Source organism: Ceratotherium simum, chromosome 35, assembly GCF_057802395.1.
Source record: "Ceratotherium simum simum isolate JZ-2026a chromosome 35, ASM5780239v1, whole genome shotgun sequence".
Lineage (NCBI taxonomy): Eukaryota > Metazoa > Chordata > Mammalia > Perissodactyla > Rhinocerotidae > Ceratotherium > Ceratotherium simum.
Window position 1 is genome coordinate 4,870,126 of NC_141934.1, and position 27,889 is coordinate 4,898,014.

At 40.6% G+C, this 27,889-nt stretch overlaps 1 pseudogene; it reads left to right on the forward strand.

Annotated features, from left to right (window-relative positions):
- The window catches only part of LOC147912425 (uncharacterized), a 176,540-nt pseudogene that overhangs the window by 28,012 nt on the left and 120,639 nt on the right, over positions 1-27,889 (forward strand).

The following is a 27,889-nucleotide window of genomic DNA, read 5'->3' on the forward strand; positions in this document are numbered from 1 at the left end:
TAAAGATTTTATTTATTTATTTTTCCCCCAAAGCCCCAGTACATAGTTGTCTGTCATAGCTGCACATCCCTCTAGTTGCTGTATGTGGGATGCGGCCTCAGCATGGCTGGAGGAGTGGTGCCTCGGTGCGCACCCGGGATCCGAACCCGGGCCACCGGCAGCGGAGTGCACGCACTTAACCGCTAAGCCACAGGGCCGGCCCAACATTTTCTGAATGTTGGAATTAAATTAGAAATCAGTAACACAAAGATATCTGAAAAATCCCCCAAATAGTTCGAAACTAATAACAAGGGAGATTAGAAAGCATTTTGACTGGAATGAAAAGGAAAACATGATGACGGAAACATATATAAAACACTCATATCAGAAAAAGCTGGACAGGTCTAAAACCAACGACCTATAAAACTCCTCCAGAAAACAGAAGAGAAAGGAACACTTCCCAAGTCACTCTATGTGGCTGGTGTCACCCTGACACCAAAACCAACGACAGTACAAGGAAACACAGACCAGTCACCCTCATGAACACAGAGACAGAAAGTCATTGAAAAGTTTCAAAATCAATGACCTAAGCTTTAAACTTAAGAAACTAGAAAAGGAGCAAATTTCCAAATTATGCACAAAAAAAGGAAATAATAAAGAGCAAAAATAAAGTAAACAGAAAACAGCGAGAGGAAAATAAAAGAGAAAAATCAGTGGAACCAAAACCTGGTTCTTTGAGCAGCAAATCACGTTGATAAACCCCTAGCCAAATTGATTCAGAGAAAGAGAAGACACGCATTACCAATATCAGGAACGAATAAGAGGATGTCACTACCGATACTAAGATATTGAAAGGGTAGAGGAATATTATAAATGACTGTGCCAATAAATTCGACAACATAGATGAAATGGACAGATTCCTTATTCCTACTATTGGATCTCACTCAAGGAGAGAGACCCAGAGTGAAAATGAAAGAGGCAGTCAAAATGGCCACATCACGACCCAGATAAATTTAGGCATGGGTATCATTTTCCCATCATGTAATTATGATCATGATACAGTTCAGAAATCTCAAACTACTTCAAGTTCTTTCTGATTTCCTACCCCAGCACTGTAATCTCCTAGCTCGTAAGAGTGATGGTCTGGAAGCCTAGAAACTCGGCTTCTGGCCTCCTCCTTAGTAAGTGAAAGACAAGGGGCTAATTCGCAGCTGATAGGCTAATTCTGGTTCCAACCAAACTGCAATACCGAGCAGGAAAAAATTATCCCTCAACAGGTACAAATTCTTCAGAAGGTACTCAACTTTGTGATGTGGCTCTAGGATGCATAAAGTAGGGTTTTAATCAAGATTTCTGTATCTGGGTTTTCCATTAAATTCATCTTGAGACACAAACCCTCTTGTAACCAAGGGAAAGTGCCTGGAAAGGTCAACATTGTCTCAGAGAAGATCAGTGTAAGTTCTTTTAGGTTAAATTGACACCATCTTTTCACCACCTCCCCCTCACCTGAAGTTTCTCAATTTACTTGGTTCAACTAAGTACTATGAACTCTTAAAATCATATTTTGACATTTCAACTTGGGAAGACCCTATTATACCAACAAACAATGGCTGAATAGCTCTTCTGAAAGTATTAATCACGGGATTTTTCTTTTTCAAGACAAAGCCTTTCCTAAAAATAACAGCTCCTAAAAATGATGAAATGCACACATTTCTTCCAGTCCTTAAGATTCCTTTTACCGGTCAGGTAACAGAAGATGCTTTTCCTTTACACTTGGAATACTTCACATCTAAAAAATATTTTTTGAGCAGCTTAGTTTTGTCAGTAAGAGGGAGAATCCCCTTCTGCCCTTTCCCTTAAGGTTCTTATGGCTGGCCAAATATTAAAAGACAGGCTAGCAGGAGAAAATAATATGAAGTTTAATAACATGTATACTTGGGAGAAACCAGGGAAACTGAGTTTCTCAACAAAATGGCAAAGGTTATCACCTTAAATAGCATATTCAGGTAGACCAAGGAAGATGTTGGGGATGGGTGAGGAGACAGCTATGGGAGATTATCAGAAAGCACAGCAATCAAGGGTGTGTAGATTTAAGTCCTCTCCTTCAGTCCTGATAAGAGTTTCCAGAGATAAGGTCATCCCCCCTCTTCCCAGTACACAGAAGGAGATACCTTTACAAATGTAAATGTTTGGTAAACTGAACTTTGTTAAGAATGGGCTTAATGACGACCCTACCAGTCTGTCCATACCCAGAGTTAAATTCCTTCAGACAGTTAGTGGAGGAGGTCAAATGTCCATCAGAGAAAATAATCAAGGTAAAGAGATATATTTTGGGGTGCCCAAATTTTGATCTCCCACAATTTCATGCTGTTCAATGAACAATAAGAGAAGCCTCAAAACCAAAGTTTACAAAAGGAGAATGCAGAGGTCAGGGTGAGGTATTATATAGTCACATGATTTTTATCAAGTTTGGAAGCTACCACAGGGGTCAGGAGGAGGGCAAAATGGGTAAAGGGGGTCAATTATATGGTGATGGATGGAAACTACACTTTTGGTGGTGAGCACACTGTAGTGTATACGGGTGTCGAATTATAATGCTGTACACCTGAAACATATACAATGTTATAAACCAATGTTACCTCAATAAAAATAAAACCTAAAAGAAACAAAGGCAGGAACCATTGCCTAATCTGCGGTCATGAAGATTTACTCCTGTGTTTCCTTCTACGAGTTTATGGGAGTTTACCTCAATTACTCCACAGCATTGCTGCCTCAGCATCCATTTTGTGTGGCCAAGAGGCCTGCAGGGGTCCTGAAGTGTGCACCCCTCCCAGGAGTGCACACCCTAGATAACCACCAGCAGAGTCACAAGTAAATGTCAGTTCCTGATATGACTCCCTCCACTGCCCTTGTGAGAAGCATTCTCCCCCCCTCCCAGGGCCTTCCCCTGTGCACCCCTTAGATAAGACCCCTGCGAAGCTTACCAAAACCTCTTTTTGGCTTGAGTTGACCAATCCAGACTTAGCCTGGGAACCCCAAAGCTCTCCACCTGTGGACCCCAATGAAGGCATATGCCCCAGGCCCTGCCCTGCTCTCTGCTGGCACCTTGTGAGGTGGCCCCTCAAGGTGTGCTGTGGACCTTCTCCAGGACCTGTGAGCAACAGACTTCTCTATTTCGTCTCCTTTGTGGCCTGTTGTTGAACCCAGGATCACCATCCAATACCCCCAGGTTTCTACTTAACAAATGTTAATCTAACGAAGTCACAACACCTATTACAGGCACACCTTGTTTTATCGCACTTTACAGATATTGCATTTTTTACAAATTGAAGGTGCAGGAGAAGAGGGAGAATTGCCCCCCTTTTCTCCTTCTGGTTCTTATGGCTGGTCAAAGAATTAACAATGACATAAGGCGGGTTAGCAGGAGAAATTCAAACAAAGTTTAATCCACATACAGGGGGAATTCACGTAAGCATGAAGAATTCCAAAGACAGTCAGGCAAAATGAGGTATATAGATCTTTCTGTACTAAGGAGGGGGAGATAGAAGTGTGAGAATTCAAAGGGGGATAAGGCAATTTACAGGAAGAGGAAGAGTTCATATTTGGTAAACAAATGTTTACGTTGTCCCATCTGTAGACAATGGGACCTTGGATAGATCTTTTGATAAAATGGCCCTCACTAGATGCCTCCCTGCCTACCACACCCAGAATTACCTATGATAAGAGCTCCTTCCTGGGACAGGCCCTTCTCTCTTAAATTCTTGTAGGCAATTTGGGGGAAGGTCAAATGTTCTTCCAGAGTCTTCTGAGCCTTGATTGTCTTTAGCTTGAAATGATCCACGTACCAGAGTGGCACATCTTGGGGTGGCCTGCCATGAACCCCATCAGTTCTCTCCTCTGAAACTTCCCTGGACGTTTCACGTTATTAAAAGCTGATCTGGTGAGAGTGGAGAGAGAAAATGAGTTAGTAGGCAAATGGTAAGAAATCTGCAAAGGGAGAAAAGATCATAGATTAGAGTGATGATGAACAAGCAGAAAAGAAGGGATCAGAGCACATCTCCTCACACCCCATTAAAACCAGTTTCTCAATCCTGGGAATAAGTCAGTCCAATAAAATGGGTGAGCTTCATTCATCTGATGGAAAATGTCAATCTCCTCTTTTAATAGATGTAAGTTAGATACTACTTGCCCTGTTTGGTTCACACAAAAGCAACATTTTCACCGATGACTGCACAAGCTTCTCCTTCCTGGGCAATCATTGTGTCCAGAGCACATTGATGTTTGAGGACAACAGAGGCTAAGCTGTTAACCTCACTGGATTATATTCAAGGTTTGCATGGTGGTGTACAGGAGGAAGAACTGTTACTCTGCCCTCTAGGTCCTGCTGGCTGGTTTAAGAATTAAAGTGACATGAGACAGAATAGCAGGAGAAAATCAAAGTTTAGTAACACGTATACATGGGAGAAACCCAGCAAAACTGAGTAACTCACCAAAATGGCAGAAGCCACCACCTTAAATACAATCTTCAGCTAAAGACAAAGGAGTATGTTGGGGGTAGTAGTTTGGGACTTCAAAGGGGAGGAAGGCAATTTACATGGAGATGGAAAAGCGAATATTTGATAAACAAATGTTTGCTGGGCCACCTATAGACAACATGATGAGAGAGAGAGAGAGAGAGAGAGAGAGAGAACTTTGATAAATGTGGGCTTAGCAAAGATCCTCCCTGTCTATTATACCCAGCGTTATCTATGGTGATGGTTTTTCCTAGGGACTGGGTTTCTATCTTAAATTCTTTTAGGCAATTGGTGGGAGGTCAAAGTTTCTTTCAGAGTCCTTTGTCTTTAAAAATAATCAAGTCAAACAGACACATCTTAGGGTGGCCAATTCTGATCGACCAGAGTAGTGTTGAACACTTGTTCCATTACCATGGAGAGATATTTTTTTTAAATTTTTTTATTCATTTATTTTTTTCCCCCAAAGCCCCAGTAGATAGTTGTATGTCATAGCTGCACATCCTTCCAGTTGCTGTATGTGGGACATGGCCTCAGCATGGCCGGACAAGCGGTGCATTGCTGCGTGCCCAGGATCCGAACCCGGGCCACCAGCAGTGGAGTGCGCGCACTTAACCGCTAAGCCATGGGGCCGGCCCACCATGGAGAGATTTAAGATCACCTTTTCCAACTCATAATTTCCAAAGATAGAGAATAAGTCTCTTGATGCTGAAAAGAACTTGGAGTTTTGATACACAAGTGGATTCCCTTTGATTTCTCAGCTGGCACATTTATGTGGCACAATCTTTTTTTTTAAATAATTTAATTTATTTATTTATTTTTCCCCCAAAGCCCCAGTAGATAGTTGTATGTCATAGTTGCACATCCTCCTAGTTGCTGTATGTGGGACGCGGCCTCAGCATGGCCGGAGAAGCGGTGCCTCGGTGTGTGCCTGGGATCCAAACCCAGGCTGCCAGTAGTGGAGCGTGCGCACTTAACCGCTAAGCCACGGGGCCGGCCCATATGTCGCACAATCTTATGAACAAGGAACCCAAGTTTGCAATGTGGCTGACATTTAGGGTGGAGTATCTGGTGACAGAAGTTTCCAGGTATCCAAGTCCACATTGTCCTGACCAGTTAGGTGGGAATCCTTCCTATACTTTGTTGCCACACAAAATAAAAAGACCAGTGTGGTTTACAGACAAAGTTAGAAGTGAACCTGTAGTTCCCAGGTTCTGGAGTATTCCATGACCTTAGCAACTGGTACTGTTAGTGCCTAAACATCTCCATTTTCCATGCACTCTTGTCAACCTGGGAGAGAAGAGCACATTGTGGAATTGCTAGTACATTAGTCCTGCAGTCTGATTTTGGCATCTATAAAGACTGGTCCTGTCACCTGACCAAGTGAGTCCAGAGTTTTGACCCACTTGTAAGTTTGTGGTATTGGGCAGCTTAACCATGTGGGCAGCTCTATACCCCAAGTTGTACAAGGGTGGCTTATAAGCCATCCAGAATATTTGGTGATTTGGCAAATGTTTGTGCCAAAGGAAGTAGTGTTAGAGTCACTCACACAACTTCCTTGAGAGGTTAGAAGATGACACCTGTGGAATCAAATCACAGAGTTTGATTGCAATACTGTCCTCCTATGTCACTCAGGAGAGGTCCATTGAAAGTTTACTTTCAATGCAAAGGGATCAGTTCTCACCTATTGTCTTTATCTGAGCAAGGGACAGTCCTTGAGCTTCTCTAGAGGTTTTCTGGGCCCAAATGACTCACCAGAAGTAGAGGCAGAGTGATGTTTTCCTTGTTGTGTATACCATACCCTGTTGTTCACCCATCTTCTGTACTTAGTCCACCAGGTGTTCACATCAGCAGGAACAGAGACTAATTCAGGTTCTGGTGCTCTATCTAGCTGTTGACATAACCAACAGTCAGATTGATTGGTTAGCATGGCCAGGGTTTGCTAAACTGGCATAGGGGTTGTTTGGTCTGTGATTGACCTGTTGAGAATGAGAGGGTTAGTAAGAGCAAGACACAGATTGGAAAAGAGTCCATAGTGGAAACTTAGAGAGGGGAGGTAGGACAGATAGAAACCGGTACTCTCCAGTCAGCTTTCTAATAAATGATTAAGAGGATCATATATATTCTTGAATAGGAAAAGAGTTGTTGTTGTTCTTGTTGTTGTTTGTGTGTGTGTGTGTGTGTGTGTGGAGTTTTAAAAGCAAGGGGGAAATAGGTGAAAGCAAGGTTTCTGGATCCATGATCTTGGGAAAATCTACTCCATGAGGCCGGCTGCTTCTCTGGTCTGGCAATTGGCCCTGGAAATCCTCCATTTAAGGTCACCTGTGGGGACTGTCTCCCAGTTGCCTTGAGAGCAACCTTCTGGGTCTATATTGGAGTGGCTTGCATGGATCCAGGGAGACTTTTCCTTTATTTTGATGTCTGTGTAGGTGGTCAGTAGGACTTCCTAAGGTTTTTCCCAGCAGGGTGACAGTGCATTTTTTCCTTCTAAAGACCTGGACATACACCCGATCTCCTGGTCCAAAGGGATGGCAAAGCTTGCCAGAAGGTGGGGGCCATGCCTCTTTTACCCGTTGATGATATGCTTCAAGTATACTAGTGAAGTTTTGTCTATACTAGTCAAAGCTTCAAATTTTTCACTTAAGTTCCCATAATATTCACTTAATCCAGGAAAGGAAGGTGTCCAGATGCCAGTAGGCATCAGGCATTCAAAAACTATTTCAAAAGAGGTCAATCCATGTCTTCTATTTGGAATGTTCCAGATCTGTATAAGGGCCAAGGGCAGAGATTCTGGCCATTTAAGTCCAGTTTCTTGACAGACCTTCCCTAAGACCTTTCGACGTCTACGTTTTTACATTCCACTTGCCCTGATGATTGAGGGTGATATGGGGTAAGAAATTTTAGTGAGTACCCAGAGTTTCTGCAGGCAAGTGGTTTATCGGCTGTAAAATGAGCTCCTTGGTCTGATTAGAACCATAAAGGAACGCCAAAACAAGGAATAACTTCAGTCATTAATTTCTTTACCACTCTTGTGGCATCTGCATGTCTAGTCGGGTAGCATTCGGTCCATCCACTAACTATGCAGACAATAACCAAGCAGTGAGAATAGCCTAAAGCTGGGGGCAGGTCTATAAAGTCCATTTGGAGTTCTGCAAAGGGTGGTGTGGGCCTGGGAGGACTTCCTGGGGTACACTGATTTCTCCCAGAAACTTGGTGAGATTGGCAAGTAGTGCACTGGGAAATAATTGGGTCAGAAATCTGTGGATGCTAGGGCAAAACCATTTGTCTTTTAGTTCCTTTACTATCCCTCATCCGCATGAATGTCCCATATAGGGGGAGATAAGTGCAAGCCAAAAAGCCAAAGGAAAAGGAGCTACAGGAAGTCTGTTTGGTCCTGTGTCTAATCCACCTGATCATTGTTTGGTGCCCTTTTGTATCCAATTGTCTTTTTCCAATTCTGGTACATTTGCCTTCTTATTAATAATATAATTATTATTAATTATTAATTAATAATTATTAATTATATATAAACCATAATTAATAATATCAGTCAGGGATTAAGGCAGGTTTAAAAATTGGATGGAGAAGTGGCAATTTGAGAAGGGAGGTGAATAGCTTGTAATGGGGCAGCAATTAGCGTCTGCTAGCAATAGGAGTTCCTGCGGAAGTTCAGAATCCACGGGATTTCCAAATTGTGCCAACAGCATGGCAGACTCCAGAAGCATACCTGGAGTCAGTGTAGAGAGTGGCAGTTTCCCCTTTTGCTCATGTGCAGGCTCTAGAAACAGCTATGAGTTCAGCAGCTTGGGCTGATTTTAGAGTGGGCAAAGAATAATGTTCAAGTGTTTCATGTGGGTAAACTGTGGCATAACCAGTTATTATGATTCCCTGGAAATTCCACTTACAGGAGATGTCACAATGCAGAAGTCAGTCTGGAGTGTCTAAAGGGATGTCTGAGAGACATTATCGTGGCTTTGAGACCATTTCTGTAGCTTCAGGGCAAACAGTGGGATGGAGTGGGGCTCTCCCTCAGCAGGGAGGGGTGATAAGGAGGCTGATTCAAAGTGTTACAAGGATGTAAGATGTGGGAGGGTTAGTTCAAAGAGCCTGCTCACAGGTGGTCTGTCACCCTGTAGAGAGGTGTGGTGCCCTGTGAACTTGCAAAATAGTGGACAGAGCATGGGGCACATAGAGATGAATGGGAGAGCCTAACGTTAGAGTACTGGCTTTGTCAGTCAGGGTGGCAGCTGTGGCTGCTGCACATAAGCATGGGGACATACCTGATGCCACAAGGTCTAGTTGGCATGGGAAATATGCTATAGGACATATCTGAGAGGCAAAAGACTGTCCTAGAATGCTTGCAGCAATTTCATTATTTCCATGGCAGTATAGATGAAAAGCTTTGTCAAAATAAGGTAAGCCAAGAGCCAGGTATGTGGACAAAGCTAATTTTAAGGTTTCAAAGGAGTTTAATGGCTCTGACTGCCAGGAAACAGCCACTGGGGTGATATCTGGGAGAACAGCATACAGATGTTCAGCAAGGGCTGCAGAATTAGGAATCCATTGGGGCAGTAACCAGCTGCCCCTAGAAATTTACACAGCTGTTTTTTCATTTTGGGGAGAAAGATGGACAAAATTGACTCAAGGTGTTTGGGGTCAGCTTTTGAAAGCCTTTTGAAAGCTCATGCCCTGAGTAGGTACCAGTCATTTGCACCCACTGATGTTTAGATCTTGAGGGTTTATGGCCTAGTGCAGCTCATGGCTTCAGGAGAATAAGGGAGTCTGTAAGGGCTCCCTGTTGAGTTTGATCACAGAGTAGAAGGTCATCCTCATATTGAACAGGAGTGGAGCCTGGAGTAAAGGCTACAGAATCCAAGTCGGCTGTAAAGGATTTGGGAAAATATTGAGGGGGACTCACAGCATCCCTGAGGTACGGGAGTCCATGTGAATTGCCTCCCTTTAAATGTAAATGGAAAAAGAACTTGTGAGTCAGGGTGCAAAAGGATTGAAAAGAAAGCTGAGGAAGGATCAACTCCTGTCACCCAGGCTGCACCTGCAGGAACTGAGGTCAGGATGACAGTTGGATTAGGGCCAGGCATGCCGAGGAATACAAAAGACTTTATGGCCTGAGGTCTTGTACAAATCTATAGATTTTGTTCCTATCTGAGTCAAACTTGCCTTCTTTTTTCACTGGCAAGATTAGATTATTACATGGTGAGGAAGTGAAAACTAGTGCACCCTGTTGAGAAGGGAGTCTGGTATACATTCAATTCCTTGCTCTGCATCTCTGGAGAGTGGTTATGGGGCTACTGATGGACAAGGTTCATTCTTTTTCCAAGTGCATAGGTTCTGCACTGACAATCCTACCTCATTTGCATGTGTAGCCCAAAGACAAATTGGGACATCTTTTAAAGACTCCTCATCTTCAGAAGAATTTAAATCAGGATGAGTTTCCAGCAGGGAAAGTAGGAAACTTGGGGTTTGGTCTGAGGGCAGGGAGATAAAAACATCTTTCTCATTACAATTTCTAGTGGCGTTAATTTTACATAACAAACCTCTGCCAAAATGGTTTGCTGGTGAACAGTGGGAGACTAGAAAGGCAGGAAGAGTGTTAAGGGGCCTAAAGATATTGGAGTGGGCTGAGATATGGGCAGTAAAATAGACTGCCCAGAGACTCCAACAGCTTGAGTAGAATCAGAGGTGACAGGTAAAGATAAATCCTCTGAAGGGATAGTGGAGGAAGTCACAGCAGTGTCAATTAAGATATCCAGTTCCCCATCCTCTATGTTAAGTTAAATGGTAGGGTAAGGGGTATGACTGAGGATCAGCAGACCCCATTGTACCCAGAAAAATGTGGGAACCTGTCACTGTAGCCAAATCAATGAACACAATGACAAGGGATTGAGGAAAAGAAAAATGGTTTAATTTTGCCAGCAAAATGAAGACGCGGTGGGCTCGTGCCCCTAGACCCACAGTCCTCCTGAGGTGTTAGGAGTTGGGGTATTTAAAGGAAAGTCTGTGTGAAAGACTGTACTCTTCGTGACTGTGATTAGAATATCGTGGGGCTCCCAGACCTTCTGGCAGCAGACCAACTGTTATCTCTATCTATGGCAGGAGGTTTAGGGCTCCATTGGTCAATCTTCCCGTGCCACCTGACATTGGGCCCTGGGGAGTGGAAAGAAACTGCAGCCAATTAACGATGACAAAGTTTACAAGGTTTAGATAGGGGAGGGGGAGCTGTGGCTTTGCAGTTCAGTGTCCTCCCATCAGCCTGCCTTTGGCTGAGATAAGGGAAGCTGCAGGTGTCCTCTGTCTGTCTCCGTGAGGAATGGTGGATTCCGCACCAGGAACAGGGAGTTGGGAGCTTCAGCTTCTTGATAATTTGAAGATATCCGTCTCCCTGCAACAAACCTCAAGAACTGGTAATTAGCCAGAACTTCAGTGTGTAATAATTTATTACCTCCACTTGCCTTGTGGAATTCAGGGACACAAAGGCTAAAACAGCCAATATCTACATGTGAATGTACCTTGGAGAAGCAGGGAAGGGGAGTGAGTGCTTTCTGGTTTATAACCCCATATATGCTGGGTTCAATGTAGGGGAACTGATATCAGGGCCAGCATCACCATCATTTAAGGGGGAAATGCCCCTCAGGAGGAGAAAACAAGCCTTTTGGGAGTGCTGGGGCCAAAGGAGGGGTATGTTTTCAACTTTCCCTTCTCTTAAGAGCAGGACAATCTCACTTCTGATGCCCTGGTTTCTTGCAAACCTGCCATTGTCTGGAGACAAATAGGGAGGCCTCTGAGTGGGCTTTATTTTACTCTCAGAGTTATGTTTTTGCTTCTCTAGTGATTCAAGTCCGAAAGCCAGAAGAGTTGCTTTTAATTCTTTTTTCCTTTTACTTTCCTGCTATTTTCAAAGAATTGTGTAGCGGCCCCCATTATTACACTTAATGGTTGCCCTGACCCACCAACCACACTATTTTGAATTTTTTTTTTATATCAGGAAGACCATTTCCTACTACAGCAGAAATTAGGAGGTTTCTGTGCTCTGGGGCTTCGGGGTTTAATGCAGTGCCTTTGAAAAGTTTGTATAAAACGTTCAACAAAGGCTTTTGGATGTTCCCTCTCATTCTGAGTGCATAATTCAATTTTTGACTAATGAAATGTTGACACAAAATAACCAACAACCATTCTATAGATAAAAGAAATAAGGTGAGTTTACTTGAGCTGGAGTGAGGATTATAACCTGGGAAGGCCTTAGAAAGCATTCCAGAGAAGCATGGTTTTCAGTATAGTCTTATATCTTTTTAGAACAAAGAACATACATGAAACACACCCAGGATACATTTTCATCAAAATTTCAAAGAGGTTTCCAGTTGCAAATTAGCAAGTCAATGTGGCCCTGATGTCAAAAAATTTCAAAGAGGTTTCCAGTTGCAAATTAGCAAGTCAATGTGGCCCTGATGTCAGGAAAGGGATTAATTGGGTGTTACCAATCGGGCGTTACCAATAGGGCCTAGGAGAGGAAGTATGAATTCTTATCTTAAGAGAGTGTATTCTTTAATGGTTAAGCAGATGTACAATGTATGCTTGATAGGCCATTAGTCAGGCATGTTAGTTCAGGGCAAATCAGTTTTGAACCCAAATAGTTACCCCACATACCTCGATTTTGGAGAATCTCTTGTCATAACTTTAGGAGGAAACGCCTCTAAAATCTCACCTATTAAACCTTGAATATCAGGCTCTAGCAGCGCCACTTCCTGGAAATTTGCAGGAGGACCTGGGAGAGGGTCTGGCCATTTATTTCCCCTATGAGGGGGGTTTCCTCCAGGAGACTCTCTGTCCTGTCTGATAACTACAGTGTAATCCTGGGCTGGAAGAACCCCCTTAGCAGCCAGTCAAGATCTCTGTGGGTGGGGTTATGAATAGCCACTAATCTTTCTAATTCCTCTCTAAATGTAGTAGGATCTTCTGACAATGGAGGCAGGAGAGTTTTATAATTTAATAGATGAGCTGCTGTCCAGGGGACATGAATTCTCTGCAGTGGAGGTCCAGGACACATCCACAGTGGACACTGTGTAGGAATGCCTGAAGCTGGCAGAGCCTGATGACAGAGCCCTGGACAGTAGGAGGACTTAGGAGGGACAGCAAAGCCAGCCTTCCTGTCTCTCCTGGCTGCTTCTACTGAATCACTTTCTGACTTTCAGCATTTACACGTGTGACCTGTATGCCCCTGTCTTGGAGGGCAGGCCTGAGTGCCCCCTGTAAGTAGGCTAAAGAGAGGGAAGTGACAAGGGGCCGCTGAGTGCTATTTGGGGATGTTGGGGGGATCTAAGGGAACTGGCTGAGGAGCTGGCTGAGGAGCTAAGTCTTGAGACAGGGAGTGGAAACCAGGGGCCCAGAGATCCAACAGATTTTCTGGGGAGTCAGGGACAGAGAGTTGGGGATATAGGAGAGTACAGGAGAGAGGAGAGGTGAATTGTCATTAAATTTGCTTTTTTTTGCTATATGCCAGGTCCTCTTATTATTTCATTTCATCTTCACAACGGTCTCATGAGGCAAGTACTATTATTTTGTCTCTTGGTTAGATGCAGAGACTGCAGTGCAGAGGAGTGAAATAACCTGCCCAGGGCCACCAGCTGGTAAACGTTCTCAGTAAATTCTCTCTGGCCACTGCCCAGAGAATCAATAATGTAGGGGTGACAGGAGGGAGCAGGGAGACCTGCTAGGAAGCCGGTGCAGTGATGCAGATGAGAGTGAAGATGGTGGTGGTGGCGGTGGAGGTGGTAAGAATAGGTCAGATCCTGGATATACGTGTGTTTTTTATTTAATTATTTTATTAAGATCATATTGGTTTATAACATTGTGGAATTTCAGGTGTACATTATTATATATCAGTTTCTGTATAGACTGCATCACACTCACTGCCAATAGTCGAGATTTTATCCATCACCATACATATGTGCCCCTTTACCCCTTGTGCCCTCCCCTAACCCCCTCCCCCTCTGGTAACCACTAATCTATTCTCCTTATCCATGTGATTATCTTCCACATATTGGTGAAATCATATGGTGTTTGTCTTTCTCTGGCTTTTTTCACTTAGCGTTGTGGGCAATCATGATTTGGCCACCCTGAAATATATCTCTTTACCTTGATTGTTTTCTCTGAGGGACATTTGACCTCCCCCACTAACTGCCTAAAGAATTTGACATAGTAACTCCTTCCTGGAACAGATCTTCTATCTGATGGCTGTAATATAATGTAAAATAGATGTTACAATAGAAAAGGCACCAACAAGCCCATCTTATCAGAAGTTCTGTCTCTCTGGCCATGTTCTCTGGATGGCCCTGAGAGGAGTTGCCAGACAAACATTTACATTTATAAGGGAAATCTCCATTTGTAAAGGTATCTCCCTCTCTGTACTGGGAAGGGGAGGATGACCTCATTTCTAGAAAGTTATCAATGTGGAAAGTGAGGCCTTAAATCTGCATAATAACATTACTCCTGTTTACTGTGCTTTAGTGGTAATCTCCTGTAACTGACTCCCCCCACCCCCAACATCCTCCTTTGTCCTTAGCTGAACATGATATTTAAGACAAGAATTTCTGCTATTGTGTTGAGAAACGCAGTGTCCCTGGTTTCTCCCATGTATACATGTTATTAAACACGATATTATTTTCTTCTGCTAACCTGTCTTGTTAATTATTTGGTCAGCCATAAGAACCTTAAGGGAAAGGGCAGAGGGAAATTCTCCCTCTTCCCCCACAGCATAATACTCTCAAGTTCCATCCATGTTGTCGCAAATGGCACAATTTAGTCTCTTTTTATGGCTGAGTAGTATTCCATAGTATATATATATATGGCACCTTATTTATCCATTCATCTGTTGATGGTCATTTGGGTTGCTTCCACATCTTGGCTATTGTGAATAATGCATAAATCTCTTAGAATTGTTGATTTCACATTCTTTGGATAAATATTCAGTAGTGGAATAGCTGGATTGTATGGTATTTCTATTTCCAATTTTTTGAGAAATCTCCATACTGTTTCTATTGTGGCTGCACCAGTTTGCGTTCCCAGCAGCAGTGTATGAGGGTTCCCTTTTCTTCACATCCTTTCCAACTTTCCTTATTTTTTGTCTTGTTAATTATAGTCATCCTGACATGTGTAAGGTGATATCTCATTGTAGTTTTTATTTGCATTTCTCTAATAACTAGTGACATTGAACATCTTTTCATGTCCATCTGTATATCTTCTTTGGAAAAATGTCTGTTCATATCCTCTGCCCATCTTTTAATGAGGTTGTTTGCTTCTATTATTGTTGAGTTTAATGAATTCTTTACATATTTTGGAAATTAACCCCATTATCCTGGATGGACAAATGATTTGCAAATATTTTCTCCCAGTTGGTGGGTTGTCTTTTCATTTTGTTCAGTTTCCTTTGTCTTACAGAAGATATTTAGTCAGATGAAGTCCCATTTGTTTATTTATTTCTTTTGTTTCCCTTGCCTGAGTAGACATGGTATTTGAAAAGATACTGTTAAGACTGATGTCAAAGAGTATATTGCCTATATTTTCTTCTAGGAGGTTGATGGTTTCAAGTCTTACATTCAAGTCCTTAATCCACTTTGAGTTAAATTTTGTGAATGGTGTGAGATAAAGGTCTACTTTCATTCTTTTGCACATGGCTGTCCAGTTTTCCCAACACAATGTACTGAAGAGACTTTCCTATCTCCATTGTATGTTCTTGGCTCTTTTGTCAAATATTAGCTATCTGTAGACGTGTGGTTTTTTTTTTTTTTTTAAAGATTTTATTTATTTATTTTTCCCCCCAGTACATAGTTGTCTGTCATAGCTGCACATCCTTCTAGTTGCTGTATGTGGGACGCGGCCTCAGCATGGCTGCAGGAGTGGTGCCTCGGTGCGCACCTGGGATCCGAACCCGGGCCGCCGGCAGCGGAGCGCACGCACTTAACCGCTAAGCCACGGGGCCGGCCCTGGACGTGTGGTTTTATTTCTGGCCTTTCAGTTCTGTCCCATTGATCTGTATGTCTGTTTTTGTGCCAATATCATGCTGTTTTTATTACTATAGCTTTGTAGTCTATTTTGAAGTCAGGGAATGTGATGTCTCCAGCTTTGTTCTTTTTTCTCCAGATTGCCTTGGCTATTCGAGGTCTTTTGTTGTTTCTTATAAATTTTAGGACTCTTTATTCTATTTCTGTGAAGAATGTCATTGGGATTCTGATTGAGATTGCATTGAATCTGTAGATTGCTTTAGGTAATATGGACATTCTAACTATGTTTATTCTTCCAATTCATGAGCACGGAATATCTTTTCATTTCTTTGTGTCTTCTTTGATTTCTTTCAATAATGTCATATACTTTTCAGAATATAGGTCTTTCACCTCCTTGGTTAAATTTATTCCTAGATATTTTATGCTTTTCATTGTGATTGTAAATGGGATTTCATTCTTGAATTCTCTTTCTGCTATTTTGTTATTAGTGTATAGAAATGCAACTGATTTTTGTATGTTGATTTTGTACCCCGCAACTTTGCAGAAGCTGTTGATTTTTTCTAATAGTTTTCTGGTGCATTATTTATGGTTTTCTATGTAAAGAATCATGTCATCCACAAAAAGTGAGAGTTTTACTTCTTCCTTTCCATTTTGGACAGCTTTTATTTGCTAATTGCTCTCGCCAAAACCTCCAGTACCATGTTGAATAAGAGTGGCCAGAGTGGGCACCCTTGTCTTGTTCCTGTTCTCAGAGGGATGGTTTTCAGTTTTTCACCATTAAGTATAATGTTGGCTGTGGGTTTGTCATATATGGCCTTCATTATGTTGAGATATTTTCCTTCTATACTCGTTTTATTGAGATTTTTCATTTTAAATAGATGTTGGATTTTGTCAAATGCTTTCTCTGCATCTATTGAGATGATCATGTGATTTTTATTTCTCATTTTGTTAATGTAGTGTATCTACATTGATTAATTCGTGGATATTGAACTATCCTTGCCACCCTGGAATAAATCCCATTTGATCATGGCATATTATCCCTTTAATGTATTGTTCTATTATTCGATTTGCTAATATTTTGTTGAGGATTTTTACATCTATGTTCATCAGCAATATTGGCCTGCAATTTTCCTTTTTTGTGCTTTCCTTGTCCAGTTTTGCTATCAGGGTAATGTTAGCCTCATAGAATGAGTTAGAAAGTGTCTCATCATCGTCAATTTTTCAGAATAGTTTGATAAGGATATGTAGTAAATCTTCTTTGATTGTGTAGTAAAATTCTGCAGAGAAGCCTTCTGGTCCTGGACTATAATTACTTTTTAATCTTTGTTCTAAGTCTGACTTCTGGTCTTTCATTTTATTAAGCGATTCTCTGAGGCTAGCCATTATATATTTGGAGGTTTTCTTTTCAATTTGATCTTCCCATAAATACCAATAAGGCAGCTGCTTGTGACGAGAGCTCTCTAAAATAGTTTTCAAATACAGAAGTTTCCCAATTCAAAAGATCCATCATGTGGCCATTTATTAAGAGGATTTCCATTTGTATTTTTATTCCAATAGTGACTCAATCCAATAAACCTTTTTAAGGAAAGATGTGGAGATCACTTTCCAGGCTTAGAACAAATCTATACCATGGACACGGGAGGTGTCCCTGGCGAGGACATAGATGATGTAGCTCCCACGATCCAAAAAGTTCACTTCTAAAATAGCCAGAGAGAGTAAAGAGATTCGTTGCCCAGGAGGTAAGGATGGTGTAGTGAAAACAGTGTCTCTGGTCTCCCATGAGAGCGAAGGACACATTTAGTGTAAGAGCAACAAATCTGTGACACCAGGCTGCGCTACTGGAATGGGATTTTTCCAGTACTAACAAGCAAGGAGTTTTGAGACGACAAAGGCCTTTATGAACTAGACCCTTTATGAGAAAATCCCCTGACAGCTTGGCATAGCCAGAGAGTGCTCAGAACCCCAGTCTATTTGACTGAGCATCAAGATGCACTCCAGTAAATGCACCTTCTGGAGGGTGGAGACCAAGGAGAATCTTCTCACTGGTCAAAAAGTCAAGTTCTCAGGACATAGAACAAGACGGAAAGAAAAACCTCACCTTTTTTTTTCCTTATATGCACAATAACAGCTTTAACTACACCTTGGATCTCTTGGAGCCAAACTAACACCTAGGAGGGAGATGCCACAGATTTGGGGGATGATGTGTGTTTCATTTCTCATTGCACAGAAATACTCTAGAGGTCATTGGGGGACCTGTTGTCATCTACCCCACTGTGTGACCAACTTACCCTATCCCGGGAGTCTTCTTGAGGATGTGAGCACCCTAATGGCTCTTAACTGCATGACACATGCCCACCAATATTGTGGCCTTCTGGTTTCCAAGATATCCCTTAGCAACAGCTTTTACCTCATGTGCATATGAACCCACAGCAAAGTTTGTCTCAAGATGCCAGTCTGATGACTACAAACTCACCAGCCTGTGGGGCTGGCCCAGACAATAGGCTTATAGGGCCTACGCCAGCATCCTACCCTATGGTATTTCCTTCTTATGACACATGACACAAAACACAGAGACAAAAAAGAAATAAAACAGTGACCATCTCTGTGAGGACAAGGATCAATAAAACCAACAGTACTCTAGGAAATATGCAAGTCACTAAAAAGCACAAGAATTAAGATTCCCAAATATTCTCTCCTACCAATATAAGTTTAGAAAGAGAAAAAAATGATCACCACTTACTTCCACTGGACCCTGCAGATAGAGTTTCCAGGAGGCTGATGTGGTCAAAAATCTTACCTCTTGCCGCCTTTCATCAGGTGACCCAGAATCTCCTCATCTGCAGTCAGGCTGGGGAGAAAGCAGTTCTTCCAGCCAGAGAAGGCAGCTTTCCAGCCAGTGGGGATGCTGACAGCCATGCCAAAACTGTAGGGGAAGAGGGAGAATTCTCCTCACTTTTTCCCTTCTGGTTCTTAGGGCTGGTCAAAGAATTAAAAATGATATAAGGAGGTTAGCAGGAGAAAATCAAACAAAGTTTAATATGTGTACTTGGTGAATTCACAGAAGAATGAAGAATTCCAAATACCGTTGGGCAAAATAAGGTTTATATGTCTTTCTGGACTAAGGAGAGTGAGATAGAGGTCTGAGAATTCAATGAGGGAGAAGGCAATTTACAGGAAGATTAAAAGAGTTCATATTTGGTAAACAAGTGTTTGCATTGTCTCATCTATAGACAATGGTACCCTAAAGAGATCTTTTGATAAAATGGCCCTTTCTAGATGTCTTCTTACCTTTCACACCTAGAATTAAATATGGTAAGAGTTTCTTTCTGGGACAGGACTTTCTATCTTAAATTATTTTAGGCAATTTGGGGGAAGCTAAAATGTTCTTCCAGAGTCTTCTGAGCCTTGATTGTCTTCAGCTGAAAATAATTCACATACCAGAATGGCACATCTTGGGGCTGCCTGCCCTGAAACCCATCAAAGGTTTGTGGCAACCCTAAATCAAGTAAGTCTATTGGCGCCATTTTTCCAACATCATTTGCTCATTCTATGTCTTAGTCTCACGTTGTGTTAATTTTTGCAATGCTTAAAACTTTTTCATTATTATTAATTCGTTATGGTGATCTGTGATCAGTGATTTTTGATCTTCGTATTGTAATTGTTTTGGGTTGCCATGAACTGTATCCAAATAAGACAGCAAACTTAATTGATAAATGTTGTGCATGTCCTGACTGCTCCACTGATGGGCCATTCCCCCATCTCTCTCCCTCTCCTCAGGCCTCCCTATTCCCTGAGACATAATATTGAAATTAGGCCAATTAATAACCCTATCATGGCCTCTAAGTGTTCAAATGAAAGGAAGATTCGCACATCTCTCACTTTAAGTCAAAAGCTAGAAATGATTGAGCTTAGGGAGGAAGGCATGTCAAAAGTGTAGACAGGCCAAAAGCTAGGCTTTTTGCCACAAAGAGTTAGCCAAACTGTGAATGCAAAGGAAAAGTTCTGAAGGAAATTAAAAGTGCCACTCCACAATGGATGTTAGCTCAGAACCAGTCTTCCTTAGCAAAAAGAGGAGGATTAGCACGGATGTTAGCTCAGGGCTGATCTTCCTCACACATACACACACAAAATGCCACTGCAGTGAACCCACAAATGATAAGAAAGTGAAATAGCTTTATTGCCAATAAGGAGAAAGTTTTAGTGGTCTGGATAGAAGATCAGACCAGTCACAACATTTACTTAAACCAAAGCCTATTCCAGAGCAAGGCCCTAATTGTCTTCAATTCTATGAAGGCTGAGAAGGGTGAGGAAGCTGCCAAAGAAAAGTTTGAAGCTAGCAGGAGTTGTTTCATGAGGTTTAAGGCAAGCAGCCATCTTCATAATGTAAAAGTGAAGGTGAAGCAGCAAGTGCTGATGTAGAAGCTGAAGTAAGTTATCCAGAAGATCTAGATAAGATCACTAATGAAGGTGGCTACTCTAAACAAGAGATTTTCAATGTAGATGAAACAGCCTTATATTGGAAGAAGATGCCATCTAGGACTCTCATAGCTAGAGAGGAGAAGTCAACGCCTGGCTTCAAACTTCAAAAGACAGGCTGACTCTCTTGTTAGGGGCTAATGCAGCTGCTGACTTGAAATTCAAGCCAATGCTCACTTACCATTCTGAAAATCCTAGGGACCTTAACAATTGTGCTAAATCTATTCTGCCTGTGCTCTATACATGGAACAACAAAGCCTTGATGACAGCACATCTGTTTACATCATGGTTCACTGAATATAGTAGACCCACACAGTCGAGACCAACTGCTCAGAAAAGAGATTCCTTTCAAATCTTTCAAAGAGATTCCTCATTGACAATGCACCTGGTCACCCAAGAGCTCTGATGGAGATGTGAAACAAGATTGATGTTGTTTTCATTCCTGCTAGTATAACATCCATTCTGTAGGATCTGAGCAGCCATTTTGATCACAGATCAAGGAGTAATTTTGACTTTCAAGTCTCATTATTTAAGAAATACACTTCATAAGGCTATAGCTGTCATAGATAGTGATTCCTCTGAAGGATCTGGGCAAAGTCATTCAAAACCTTCTGGAAAGGATTCACCATTCTAGTTGCCATTAAGAACATTAGTGATTCATGTGAAGAGGTAAAAAATATCAACATTAACAAGAGTTTGGAAGAAGCTGATTCAATTCTCATGGATGACTTTGAGGGGTTCAAGACTTCGGGAGGAAGTAATTGCAGATGTGGTGGAAATAGCAAGAAAACTAGAATTAGAAGTGGGCCCTGGGCTGCCCTGTGGCTTAGCGGTTAAGTGCACGCGCTCCGCTGCTGGCGGCCCAGGTTTGGATCCCAGGCACGCACCAACACACCGCTTGTCTGGCCATGCTGAGGCCACGTCCCACACACAGCAACTAAAAGGATGTGCAGCTATGACATACAACTATCTATTGGGGTTTTGGGGGAAAAAAATAAAATAAAAGTTTAAAAAAAAGAAGTGGGCCCTGAAGATGTGACTGAATTGCTGCAATCTCCTGATAGAAATTTAATGGATGAAGAGTTGCTTCATATGGATAGAAGAAGAAAGTGGTTTCTTGAGGTGGAATCTACTCCTGGAGAAGATGCGCTGGAGATTGTGGAAATGACAACTAAGGATTTAGAATATTACATAAACTTAGTTGATAAAGCAGCGACAGGGTTTGAGAGGACTGACTCCAAGCTTGAAAAAGTTCTCCTGTGAGTAAATGCTATCAAACAGCATCGCATGCTACAGAGATATTGTTCAAGGATGGAAGAGTCAATTGATGCAGCAAACTTCATTGTCTTATTTTAAGAAATTGCTACAGAGACCCTCACCTTCAGCAACCACCACCCAGATCAGTCAGCAGCCATCAACATGGAGGTAAAACCCTCCACCAGCTAAAAGTTTACAACTTGCTGAAGGTTCAGATGATGGTTAGCATTTTTTAAGCAGTAAAGTATTTTCTAATCTGTATACATTCTGTTTTTAGACATAATGCCATTGTACACTTCATAGACTACAGTATAGTGTAAACATAGCTTTTATATGCACTGGGAAACCAAAAAATTCGCGTGGCTCACTTTATTCTGATCTTCATTTTCTTGCAGTGGTCTGGAGCTGAACCTCCGTATCCCCAAGGTATGCCTGTATAGTTTCAGCTCTTAGATTTAGGTCTTTGATCCATTTTGAGTTAATTTTTGTGTGTGGCGTGAGGTAGAAGTCTGAATTCATTCATTGGCATGTGGATATCCAGTTGTTGCAGTATAGCGTGTTGAAAAGACTATTGTTTCCCCATTGAATTGTTTTGGCACTCTTGTCAAAAATAAATTAATCATCAAAAGAGTGAGAAGACAAGGCCTAGACTAGGAGAAAATATTTGTAAAAGACATATCTGATAAAAGATTTGTATCTAAAATATAGAAATAACTCTTTTTTTTGTTTTCAATTTCTGTGTAGACTTCATGATGTTCACCAAAGACTAATTACAATCCATCTCCACACACGTGTGCATAATCCACCCTTTCACTCTCCTCCCTCTCCCCTTCTCCTCTGGTAACCACCAATCCAATCTCTGTCTCTGTGATTGTTTGTTGTTATTTTTATCTTCTACATATGAGTGAGATTATATGACATTTGACTTTTTCTCTCTGACTTATTTCACTTAGCATAATACTCTCAAGGCTCAAGTCCATCCATGTTGTCACAAATGGCTGGATTTCATCGTTTCTTACGGCTGAGTAGTATTCCATTCTGTATATATACCACATCTTCTTTATCCATTCGTCCCTTGATGGGCACTTAGGTTGCTGCCAAGTCTTGGCTATTATGAGTAATGCTACAATGAACATAGGTGTGCATGTATCTTTACACATTTGTGTTTTCATGTTCTTTCGATAAATACCCAGTAGTGGAATAGCTGGATTGTATGGTAGTTCTATACTTAATTTTCTGAGGAATCTTCATACTGTTTTCTATAGTGGCTTCACCAGTTTGCACTCCCACCAGCAGTGTATAAGAGTTCCATTCTCTCCACATCCTCTCTAACACTTGTTGTTTCCTGCCTTGTTAATTATAGCCATTCTGATGGGAGTGAGGTGATATCTCATTGTAGTTTTGATTTTCAATTCCCTGATAGTTAATGATGTTGAACATCTTTTCATGTGCCTATTGGCCATTTGCATAACTTTTTTGGAGAAATGTCTGTTCAGATCTTTTTCCCATTTTCTAATTGGATTGCTAGTCTTTGTTGTTGAGATGTATGAATTCTTTATGTATATTTTTTTCTTTATGTATTTTGCATATTGACCCCTTATCGGATATATGGTTGGCAAATATTTTCTCCCAATTGTTAGGTTGTCTTTTTGTTTTGTTGATGGTTTCCTTTGCTTTGCAGAACATTTTTAGTTTGTTGTAGGCCCATTTGTTAATTTTTTTCTATTGTTTCCCTTGCCTGGTCAGACATGTTACTTGAAAATATGCTGCTAAGACCAGTGTCAAAGAGCATACTGCCTATGTTTCTTCTAGAAGTTTCATGGTTTCAGGTCTTAAATTCAAGTCCTTAATCCATTTTGAGTTAATATTTGTGTGTGGTGTAAGGAGTGGTCTACTTTCATTTTTTTTGAGTGTTGGTGTCCAGTTTTCCCAACACCATTTGTTGAAGAGACTTTCCTTTCTCCATTGCATGTTTTTGGCTCCTTTGTTTAAAATTAGCTGTCCATAGATGTATGGGTTTATTTCTGGGCTCTCAATTCTGTTCCATTGATCTGTGTGTCTGTTTTTGTGCCAGTACCATGCTGTTTTGGGTACTATAGCTTTGTAGTATATTTAGAAATCAGGGAGTGTGATACTTCCAGCTTTGTTCTTTTTTCTCAGGATTCCCTTGGCTATTTGTGATATTTTGTTGTTCCATATAAATTTTAGGATTCTTTGTTCTATTTCTGTGAAAAATGTTCTTGGAACTTTGATAGGGATTACATTGACTCTGTAGATTGCTTTAGGGAGTATGGACATTTTAACTATGTTAATTCTTCCAATCCAAGAAAATGGAATATCTTTCCATTTCTTTGTGTCTTCTTCAATTTCTTTCAACAATGTTTTATAGTTTTCAGTGCACAGACCTTTCACCTCTTTGGTTAAGTTTATTCTTAGGTATTTTATTCTTTTTGTTGCCATTGTAAATGAGATTGTATTAATTTCTCTTTCTACTTTTTCATTGTTAGTGGATAGAAACACAACTGATTTTTGTATGTTCACCTTGTATCCTGCAAATTTACCATATTCATTTATTATTTCTAAAAGATTTTTTGAGGATTTTTTAGGGTTTTCTATGTATAAAATAATGTCATCTGCAAATAAATAGGGACAGTTTCACTTCTTCCTTTCCAATTTGGATCCCTTTTTTTTCTTTTTCTTGCCTGATTGCTCTGGCTAGGACTTCCAATACTATGTTAAATAAGAGTGGTGAAAGTGGGCATCCTTGTCTGGTTCCTGTTCTTAGAGAGATAGCTTTCAGTTTTTCCTCCATTGAGAATGATATTATCTGTGGGTTTGTCACATATGGCCTTTATTGTGTTGAGCTACTTTCCTTCTATACCCATTTTATTCAGAGTTTTTATCACAAATGGATGCTGTATCTTGTCAAATGCTTTCTCTGCATCTATCGAGATGGTCATGTGATTTTTATTATTCATTTTGCTGATACGGTGTATCATGTTGATTGATTTGGAGACGTTGAACCATCCCTGAACCCCAGGAATAAATCCCACTTGATCATGGTGTATGATCCTTTTAATGTATTGTTGTATTCAATTTGCTAGTATTTTGTTGAGGATTTTTGCATCAATGTTCATCAGTGATATTGGCCTGTAATTCTTTTTTTGTGTTGTCCTTCTCTAGTTTTGGTATCAAGGTAATGTTGGCTTCATAGAATGAGTTAGGAAGCTTCATCTCCTCTTCAATTTTTTGGAAGAAATTGAGAAGTACAGGTATTAAGTCTTCTTCGAATGCTTGGTAGAATTCACCTGGGAAGCAAGCTCGTCCTGGACTTTTATTTTTCGCCAGGCTTTTGATTACTGTTTCAATCTCCTTACTGGTGATTGGTCTATTCAAATTCTCTATTTCTTCTTGATTCAATCTTGGAAGGTTGTATCATTCTAAGAATTTATGCATTTCTTCTAGATTATCCAATTTGTTGGCATATAGCTTTTTGTAGTATTCTCTTATAATCTTTTGTATCTTTTGTAATCTTTTCTGAGGTGTCTGTTGTAATTTCTCCTCTTTCATTTCTGATTTTACTTATTTGTGCCTTCTCTCTTTTTTTCTTGGTGAGTCTAGCTAAAGGTTTGTCAATTTTGTTTATCTTTTCAAAGAACCAGGTCTTGGTTTCATTGATTTCCATTGTTCTTTAAGTCTCTATTTCATTTATTTCTGCTCTGATTTTGATTATTTCCTTCTGTCTGCTGATTTTGGGCTTTGTTTGTTATTCTTTTTACAGTTTCTTTAGGTGCACTGTTAGATTGTTTATTTGAGATTTTTCTTGTTTGTTGAAGTAGGCCTGTATTGCTATAAACTTCCCTCATAGAACTGATTTTGCTGTATCCTATGAATTTTGGCATGTCATATTTTCATTTTCACTTGTCTCCAGGTATTTTTTGATTTCTTCTTTGATTTCTTCATTGACCCAATTGTTGTTCAATAGCATTTTGTTTAACCTCCACATATTTGTGGCTATTCTGATTTTCTTCCTATACATGATTCTAGATTCATACAGTTGTGGTCAGAAATGATGCTTGGTATTATTTCAATCTTCTTAAATTTATTGAGACTTGTTTTGTGGCCTAATATGTGATCAATATTGGAGAATATCCCATATACATTTGAAAAGAATGTGTATTCTGTGGCTTTGGATGGCATGTTCTGTATATATCTACCAAGTCTATCTGGTCTGATGTGTCATTTAAGGCCAATGTTTCCTTATTGATCTTCTGTTTGGATGATCTATCCTTTGGTGTAATTGGAGTGTTAAATTCTTCTATTATTATTGTGTTACTATCTATTTCTCCTTTTATGCCTGTTAACTATTGCTTTATATATTTAGGTGATCCTATGTTGGGTGCGTAGATATTTACAAGTGTTATATCCTCTTGTTGGATTGTTCCCTTTATCAGTGTGTAGTGCCCTTCTTTGTCTCATTATAGTTTTTGTTTTAAAGTCTATTTTGTCTGATACGAGTACTGCTACCCCAGCTTTCTTTTCATTGTCATTTGCATGGAATATCTTTTTCCATCCCTTCACTTTCAGTTTGTGAGTGTCTTTAGGTCTGAAATGTGTCCCTTGTATGCAAGATGTATGCAGGTCTTGTTTTTTTATCCAATCAGCCACCCCATTCCTTTTGATTGGAGCATTTAGTCCATTGACATTTAAAGTAGCTATTAATAAGTATGTACTTATTGCCATTTTTTACTTTTTTTTTGTGAGGAAGATTAGCCCTGACCTAACACCTGATGCCTATCTTCCTCTTTTTTTGCCAAGGAAGATTGGCCCTGGGCTAATATCCATTCCCATCTTCCTCTACTTTATATGGGACTCCACCACAGTATGGCTTGACAAGAGGAGTATTGGTCCATGCCCAGGATCCAAACCTGTGAACCCTGGGTCGCAGAAACAGTGTGCGAACTTACCTGCTACGCCACTGTGCCGGCCTCCAGTGGTTTATTTTTTTCTGGGCGTTTTAGTAATTCTTCTCTGTTCCTTTCTTCTTCTCTTTCTCTCTTCCCTTGTGTTTTGATGGCTTTCTTTAGTATTATGTTTGGGTTCATTTATCTTAGTATTCTGTGTATTTATTATAGGTTTCTGGTTTGCGATTACCATGAGGTTCACATATAGTAACCTATGTACATAGCAATCTATATTACGTTGATGGTCTCTTCAGTTTGACTTCTTTCTAAAAGCTCTACTCTTTACTTCTCTCCTCCCACTTTTTTTTTGGATATCATATCTAACCTCTTTGTGTGTGTGTTTCCCTTACCCTCTTATCATGGAAATAGGTAATTTTAGTACTTTTGTCTTTTGACCTTCATATTACATTTATGGGTGGTTGATCTACTACCTTTACTATATTTTTGCCATTACCTATGTTTTTACTGCTTTTTTAACAAATAATTTTCTTATTCTTATGTGTGGTCTTCTCTTTCCCACTTAAATAATTCCATTTAGCATTTCTTTGTAAGACTGGTTTCTTGGTGATAAGCCCCTTAATTTAATTTTTGCCTGTTTGGGAAACTCTTTATCTCTCCTTCCATTCTGAATGATAACCTTGCTGGGTAGAGTATTCTAGTCTGTAGGTTTTTTTCCTGTCAGCACTTTAAATATATTGTGCCACTCCCTTCTAGCCTGTAAGGTTTCTGCTAAGAAGTCATCTGATAGCATTATGGGGTTCCCTTTATATGTAACTTGTTGCCTTTCTCTTGCAGCTTTTAAGATTCTGTCTTTATATTTAATCCTTGACATTTTAAACATAATGTGCCTTGGTGTGGGCCTCTTTGGGTTCCTCTTGTTTGGTGGTCTCTGTGCTTCCTGTACCTGGATGTCTGTTTCCTCCCTTACATTAGGAAAGTTTTCAGCTATTATTTCATCAAATAGATTCTCTACCCCTTTTTCTCTCTCTTCTCCTTATGGGACCCCTATAATACAAATGTTAGTGCACTTGATATTGTCCCAAGCTCCCTTAGACTGTTCTCATTCTTCTTAATTCTTTTTTCTTTTTTATCTGTTAAGCTTGGGTTATTTCCTCTAGTCTTTTGTCCAGCTTGCTGATTCATTCTTTGTATCATCACTCTGCTATTGAGTCCTTCTAATGAAATTTTCATTTCTAGTATTGTATTCTTCATTTCTGATTGGTTATTTTTTATATTTTCTAATTCTCTGTTGATGTTCACACTGAGTTCATCCAATCTTCTCCCAAGATCAGTAAGCATCCTTATGACTTTTTCTTTGAACTCTTTGTCAGGTAGATTGTTTAATTCTGTTTCATTTAGTTCTTTTTCTGGGGTTTTGTCCTGTTCCCTTACTTGGAATGTATTCCTTTGCCTCCTCATTTTGCCTCTTTCTCTGTGCTTACATCTATGTATTAGGTGGGTCAGCTACATCTCCTGATCTTGGAGAGGTGGCCCTATGTAAGAGATGCCTTATGAGGCCAGCTGTGGGCTTCCCTTTCATCCCCATTTCCAAATGTTCCAGGAGTGACCCCTGTGTGGGCTACATGTGTCCTCTGTTGTAGCAGGGCTACTCTTGCTGCAGGTGCCCAGGGAGTCCAGGCTGTCACCCTGGCTGGGTGGTTGTAATGTTCAGCTGCAAATGGCTGCT